We start from the raw sequence: 8,372 nt of genomic DNA, 5'->3' as shown, positions 1-8,372 counted from the left end.
CCCAGCATGCCTGGACAGTCAAAGGCTGTCTAGGCATGCTGGGAGTTGTAGTTTTGCAACATCTGGAGGCAACCTGGCTGGGAAACACTGGCCTAAAACAGTGTTTCCCAACCAGGGTGCCTCCAGATGTTGCAAAACTACAAGCCCCAGCATGCCTGGACAGTCAAAGGCTGTCCAGGCATGCTGGGAGTTGTAGTCTTGCAACAACTGGAGGCACCCTGGTTGGGAAGCCTGCGCAACTTACCGGCTTCCGTAGGATCCAGCGCTGCACGACACTGCCGCGCGACACTGCCGCGCGACAGTGCCGCGCGACGATCTCCGACAGCGATCGTCGCTGGAGCCTCGGAAGGGTAAGTGAACCTCTTCGCCGGTCCCCTTCAGCTGTTTAGTTTTGCAACAGCTGGAGGACTACAGTTTACAGACCACAAACCAGGGGTCTGCAAACTGTGGCCCTCCAGCTGTTGCAAAACTACAACTCCCAGCATGCCTGGACAGCCAATGGCTGTCCAGGCATGCTGGGAGTTGTAGTCTTGCAACATCTGGAGGCACCCTGGTTGGGAAACACTGTTTTAGGCCAGTGTTTCCCAACAAGGGTGCCTCCAGCTGTTGCAAAACTACAACTCCCAGCATGCCCGGACAGCCAATGGCTGTCCAGGCATGCTGGGAGTTGTAGTCTTGCAACATCTGGAGGCACCCTGGTTGGGAAACACTTTTTTAGGCCAGTGTTTCCCAACAAGGGTGCCTCCAGCTGTTGCAAAACTACAACTCCCAGCATGCCCGGACAGCCAATGGCTGTCCAGGCATGCTGGGAGTTGTAGTCTTGCAACATCTGGAGGCACCCTGGTTGGGAAACACTGTTTTAGGCCAGTGTTTCCCAGCAAGGGTGCCTCCAGCTGTTGCAAAACTACAACTCCCAGCATGCCCGGACAGCCAAAGGGTGTCCAGGCATGCTGGGAGTTGTAGTCTTGCAACATTTGGAGGCACCCTGGTTGGGAAGCTTGCGCAACTTACCGGCTTCCGTAGGATCCAGCGCTGCACGACACTGCCGCGCGACAGTGCCGCGCGACAGTGCCGCGCGACGATCTCCGTCAGCGATCGTCGCTGGAGCCTCGGAAGGGTAAGTGAACTTCTTCGCCGGTCCCCTTCAGCTGTTTAGTTTTGCAACAGCTGGAGGACTACAGTTTACAGACCACACACCAGTGGTCTGCAAACTGTGGCCCTCCAGCTGTTGCAAAACTACAACACCCAGCATGCCCTGACAGCCAAAGCCTATGGCTCTCAGGGCAGGAGCCCGGGCTGACATTACAGTGCAGCCGCCCGGGCTCCTCATACGGCCTCCCCGCTACCCCCCTTGTCTCCCGTCCGGGCTCCTCACACGGCCTCCCCGCTACCCCCCCCCCCCCCCCCTTGTCTCCCGCCCGCGCCGCTCAGCTCCCGCTGCTCCAAGACTACAACTCCCAGCGTGTCCTCACTGTAAGGCCATGCTGGGACTTGTAGTCTTGCAACAGCAGACAGATGGGAGTTGTGTGGCGCTGGCAGGTGAGAGGGGGGGGGGGGGGATGTAAATCACTGTAGTGACTGTAGTGCCCCGGTAGCGCAGTGAGGGTAGCGGGGAGAAAGTATGTCGGAGCCCGGGCGGCAGCAGCTTTTCCTGCTCCATGTTGGAGCTGGAGTAAATTTAGTCAATTTTTACGGCCGTTGCGACAGTTTATTGCGCAACTGCGACTGTCTCAGTTAATAAATTCCTGACCACTGCAAGTCAAAACTGAAAACTTGTGTAAATTAAGCGGGAAAAAAAAATTTGACTTTCTAGCTCTTGCTAGGGAAAGTCGCACAATTTATAGGGTAGGCGCAATTGCGACAATTTTGCGCCAAAAATAGTCAGAAAAAAATGACTAAACCCCTTAGTAAATGCCCCCCCATATGATTTTAACAGAATCAGTGAAAGGAGCTTCCTAGCACCCCACACACCTATGAGATGAGACTAAGAAAAAGTTAGGCAAATCCTACTAGAAGAGCTGAACTATATTTGTTTTAGGGTACAATCACACTTTGCTCTTGCTCCCCGTTAATCATATCCGTCGACATCATGCCAAAAAACGTGATGCTGATGTATACTGTTAACGGGAGCAGCAGAGCCCATTCACTTCAATGGCTGGATGTAGTCACGCCCAGTGACTCTATTCAGGACATATGCACTATTTGCTGGGTGGCGTGCTTTTAACCCCTTAAGGACAATGGACGTACTCCTACGCCCCCGTTTCCGAGTCCTTAAGGACCGAGGACGTAGGAGTACGTCCTGTCCTTTCCCGGCCCCCCGCCGCTAGCCGGAGGGGAGCCGGTGCCCGATGCCTGCTGAAATCGTTCAGCAGGCATCGCGGCATATCGCCCAGGGGGGTCATTATGTCCCCCCATGTCGGCGATGGCCGCAGATCGCTGGACAATTCAGTCCAGCGATCTGCGGCGATTCCGGGTCAATCGGGTTTCCAGTGACCCGGTGACCCGGAATTACTGGCTGATCGGGGCCGTCAGAGACGGCCCCGAACAGCCAGAGCCTGCAGGGGTGAGGTGGCACTGGTGCCACCTCACGATCGCCCTGATTCGTCGGCCGGATTACCGGCCGACCAATCAGGGCGCCTGCTGCGGGTGTCACTCCCGCACCCGCTCCGCCCCTCTTCCGGAGGACGTGAGCGGGTGCGGGACGTGCACCCCTGGTGCTGGGGACCCCGATCCCCAGCGTTAATGTTGGGATCGGGGCCCCAGGAGCGACGACGGCGGCGGCGGCGGGACTGACCTGTGCGGCGATCAAGCAGCAGCAGGAGGTGAGTGACAGCCTCCTGCTGTTGCTTAGCAACAGCTCCCAGCATGCAAAAAGGGCATGCTGGGAGCTGTAGTTATGCAACAGGAGGAAGCAGACCACCACAACTCCCAGCATTCCCTTATGGACATGCTGGGACTTATGGTTTTGCAACAGCTGGAGGCACATTCTTTCTATGGAAAAGTGTACCTTCAGCTGTTGTGTAACTACAACTCCCAGCTTGCACAAACAGCTTAAGTGCATGCTGGGAGTTGTAGTGGTGCATCTGCTGGTTGCATAACTACAACTCCCAGCATGCCCGTTGGCTGTCGGTGACTGCTGAGAGTTGTAGTTTTGCAACAGCTGAAGGCACACTGAGTTAAGTAGCAAACCAGTGTGTCTCCAGCTGTTGCATAACTACAATCCCCAGCATCCCCAGCCAAAGTAGTATGCCTCCCGCTGTTGCATAACTACAACACCCAGCATGCCCTTCCGCTGTCCGTACATGCTGGGGGTTGTAGCTTTTGCAACAGCTGAAGGCACACTGGTTGCAAAACACTGAGTTTGTTGCCAAACTCGGTGTTTCACAACCGGTGTGTCTCCAGCTGTTGAAAAACTACAACTCCCAGCATGCACTGATAGACCGTACATGCTGGGAGTTGTAGTTTTGCAACAGCTGGATGTTCCCCCCCCCCCCAATGTGAATGTACAGGGTACACTCACATGGACGGATGATTAAAGTAAGTATCCGGCTGCAAGTTTGAGCTGCAGCAAATTTTCTGCTGCAGCTCAAGCTGCCATCGAGAAACTACTGTGAACACCCCGCCCGTGCGACTGTACCCTAAAAACACTACACTAACACACAATAAAATAAAAAGTAAAAAAACACTACATATACACATACCCCTACAATAAAAATGAAAAACGTCTGGTATGCCACCGTTTCCAAAACGGAGCCTCCAGCTGTTGCAAAACTAGAACTCCCAGCATGCACTTATAGACCCTACATGCTGGGAGTTGTAGTTTTGCAACAGCTGGATGCCCCCCCCAATGTGAACGTACAGGGTACACTCACATGGGCGGAGGATTACAGTAAGTATCCGGCTGCAAGTTTGAGCTGAGGCAAATTTTCTGCCGCTGCTCAAACTGCCAGCGAGAAACTACTGTGAAACCCCCGCCCGTGCGACTGTACCCTAAAAACACTACACTACACTAACACAAAATAAAATAAAAAGTAAAAAACACTACGTATACACATACCCCTACACAGCCCCCCTCCCCTCCCCAATAAAAATGAAAAACGTCTGGTACGCCACTGTTTCCAAAACGGAGCCTCCAGCTGTTGCAAAACAACTACTCCCAGTATTACCAGACAGCCACTGACTGTCCAGGCATGCTGGGACTTTTACAACAGCTGGAGGCACCCTATTTGGGAATCACTTGCGTAGAATACCCCTATGTCCACCCCTATGCAAGTCCCTAATTCAGGCCTCACTTTGGAGCCCTGTCGTATTTCAAGGCAACAGTTTAGGGTCACATATGGGGTATCGCCGTACTCGGGAGAAATTGTGTTACAAATTATGGGGGGTATTTTCTGCTATTACCCTTTTTAAAAATCTAAAATTTTTGGGAAACCAACATTTTAGGTAAAAATTATTATTTTTTTTTACATATGCAAAAGTTGTGAATCACCTGCGGGGTATTAAGGTTCACATAACCCCTTGTTACGTTCCCCGAGGGGTCTAGTTTCCAAAATGGTATGCCATGTGTTTTTTTTTTGCTGTCCTGGCACCATAGGGGCTTCCTAAATGCGGCATGCCCCCAGAGCAAAATTTGCTTTCAAAAAGCCAAATGTGACTCCTCCTTTTCTGAGACCTGTAGTGCGCCAGCAGAGCACTTCTCACCCCCATATGGGGTGTTTTCTGAATCGGGAGAAATTGGGCTTCAAATTTTGGGGGGTATTTTCTGCTATTACCCTTTTTAAAAATGTAAACATTTTGGGAAACCAAGCATTTTAGGTAAAAAAAATTTTTTTTTTTAAACATATGCAAAAGTCGTGAAACACCTGTAGGGTATTAAGGTTCACCTTACCCCTTTTTACGTTCCCCGAGGGGTCTAGTTTCCAAAATGGTATGCCATGTGTTTTTTTTTTGCGGTTCTGGCACCATAGGGGCTTCCTAAATGCGGCATGCCCCCAGAGCAAAATTTGCTTTCAAAAAGCCAAATGTGACTCCTTGTCTTCTGAGACCTGTAGTGCGCCAGCAGAGCACTTTTCACCCCCATATGGGGTGTTTTCTGAATCGGGAGAAATTGGGCTTCAAATTTTGGGGGGTATTTTCTGCTATTATCCTTTTTAAAAATGTAACATTTTTGGGAAACCAAGCATTTTAGGTAAAACATTTTTTTTTTTTTTTTTACATATGCAAAAGTCGTGAATCACCTGTGGGGTATTAAGGTTCACTTTACCCCTTGTTACGTTCCCTGAGGGGTCTAGTTTCCAAAATGGTATGCCATGTGTTTTTTTTTGCTGTCCTGGCACCATAGGGGCTTCCTAAAGGTGACATGCCCCCCAAAAACCATTTGACGCTCCTTCCCTTCTGAGCCCTCTACTGCGCCCGCCGAACAATTAACATAGCCATATGAGGTATGTGCTTACTCGAGAGAAATTGGGTTTCAAATACAAGTAAAATGTTTCTCCTTTTTACCCCTTGCAAAAATTCAAGAACATGCGAGTGTAAAAAATTAAGATTGTGAATTTTCTCCTTCACTTTTCTGCTATTCCTGTGAAACACCTAAAGGGTTAATACACTTATTGAATGTCATTTTGAATACTTTGGGGGGTGTAGTTTTTATAATGGGGTCATTTATGGGGTATTTCTAATATGAAGACCCTTCAAATCCACTTCAAACCTGAACTGGTCCATGAAAAATAGCGAGTTTGAAAATTTTGTGAAAAATTTCCAAATTGCTGCTGAACTTTGAAGCCCTCTGGTGTCTTCCAAAAGTAAAAACTCATAAATTTTATGATGCAAACATAAAGTAGACATATTGTATATGTGAACCCAAAAATGTTTTATTTTGAATATCCATTTTCCTTACAAGCAGAGAGCTTCAAAGTTAGAAAAATGCAAAATTTTCATTTTTTCCATCAAATTTTGGGATTTTTCACCAAGAAAGGATGCAAGTTACCACTAAATTTTACCACTAAGTTAAAGTAGAATATGTCACGAAAAAACAATCTCGGAATCGGAATGATAACTAAAAGCATTCTAGAGTTATTAATGTTTAAAGTGACAGTGGTCAGAATTGCAAAAAACGCTCTGGTCCTTAAGGTGTAAAATGGCCTGGTCCTTAAGGGGTTAAAATAGTGCATACGTCCAGAAAGGAGTCAATAGGTGACTCTGTTCAGCCATACAAGTGAATGCACATACACGATTTAGTCGCTTTATTTTATACATCATTGTTTTGACACTGCTTTAATATGTTTTATATTGGTGTTTATTAATATTTATATTTAGCACTTATACACTTTTAATATGATGCACTTTTATTATTGATACCTTTGTACTGACCAATGCTGTTAGGGATATTTTGTATATGGATCATCATGAATTTATATTATGATTATAAATTGTTGTATTGATAATTGTATGTTACCCTGTTCTTATGTGATCTTCTATTGTCATTCTTTATCAGGACTATTAGGGTACGTTCACTCGAACGGACCCACAGCGTATTTTATGCTTCGGATCCGCCGCACAAGGACCCCTGCATGGTGGCTTAACATGTGCCTGCTCGGAGCGGCAATACGCCGAAGCAGACACACTGCTATGTGCAAGTCGCAGCGCGCATGCGCAGTATACTCGCACATTGTAGTTGCTTTCTGCCTAGCTCACGGAGCAGCCGCGATGTGTGCGAGTACAGTGTGCATGCGCGGCGACTCGCACATCGCTTCAGTGTGTCTGCTCGTAGCACATGTAAAACCACCATGCATCGATCCTTCAGCTCCGGATCTGCAGCGTAAAATATGTGTGTCCGCTCGTGTGAACGTAACTGTAATGTAGATTCTATATAGGAATAGCAGTCAATCACTCTTTTCTTACCAGAGACATCAGGTAAGTGGATCCATGTATCTCCAGTGCGCATACCCGTGTTTTCAGGTGTGAGTGCCCTTGTCTGGCAGTGTCTGTATCACCTCCATGTGTGCGCTGCGTCATCATTATGATGCGGTTGCGCTCACGGACGTGGTGACGCGGTCGGGCGAGGATGTGATTCTCGCGCTGATCACGTGACATGCGGCGAGATCGGAGATTTACCCGGAAGTCACAATGTCGTTCCAGACATGAGTAGTTTATAGTGAGGGTATATAAGGGCAGCACTTTACAGAGCAGATTACCCCCTGAGGAAGACACGAAAACGTACATTCGGGGCCATTGCATGTTCCAGCTATTGTCACATTATGGGGGAGTGCGGTGTTAGGTTCTGAGGAGCCGTTTATTTTATACTGGATACCTGATACTGTTTAGGTAATACAGCATCCTGTTTCCAGCACGATGCCAACAGATATGATAAATGGGGGCCAGAACCTATTGTGATTGTACTCTGAGTCATTTGAAATGATGGCAGGTGTGTAATGACAGCCGCGTTCCCAGGTATAAGACAGTGTGCACACTTAAGCAACCATGTCCCCCCCCCCCCCCCCCAAAGATTTCAGTTTGCATTGCAATTGAATTTTTAATGTTATTTCATAGGGGTGTGTAGACTTTTTATATCCACTGTAACCTATTGCTCTCTGTTGTCAGTCATTACAGGCTGGTCTAACAGCATAGTGTTCTTCAATATATATATATATATATATATATATATATATATATATATATATATTGAATTGCAAGTCTTATTAACCCGTTAACGACCATGGAGTCTATACTCGTCCAATGGCCGTTAACGGGGTATGACGCGGGCTCCCAACTCGAGCCCGGGTCATAACGGCAGGCCCCCAGCTGATTTCTGTAGCTGGGGGCCGGCTTTAATAGCCGACATGTGGTGATGGCCGCGGCCGGCTATTAACCCTTTAGATCGCCGCTGTCAAAGTTGACAGCGGCGTCTAAAGGTGCCTTTATCCAGTCCCTGGTGGTCCAGTGGGGTGGATCGCCCCATTTTAACCGTATGAACCTACAGAATAAAGATAAGGTGTCGTTTTTACCGAATGTAGAAATGGAAACCCCCAAAAGTTACAAAATGGTGTTTTTTCTTCAATTTTGTCGCACAATGATTTTTCCCCCTGTTTTGCCATAGATTTTTGGGTAGAATGACTGATGTCATGACAAAGTAGAATTGGTGGCGCAAAAAATAAGCCATCATGGATTTTTAGATGCAAAATTGAAAGGGTTATGATTTTTAAAAGGTGAGGAGGAAAAAAAACGAAAATGCAAAAACAGAAAAACGCTTGGACCTTAAGGGGTTAAAACTGCTTGTGCACTGAAGTGAGGATAGAGAGATAGAAGAGAATATACGAAATCCTATGAAGTCAGAAAAGCCAGATCTCCAGGCAATGCCATTCAGACATAGGAGC

This window comes from Hyla sarda, chromosome 1 (assembly GCF_029499605.1).
Source record: "Hyla sarda isolate aHylSar1 chromosome 1, aHylSar1.hap1, whole genome shotgun sequence".
Classification (NCBI taxonomy): domain Eukaryota; kingdom Metazoa; phylum Chordata; class Amphibia; order Anura; family Hylidae; genus Hyla; species Hyla sarda.
Note: the sequence above shows the minus strand (reverse complement) of the source record.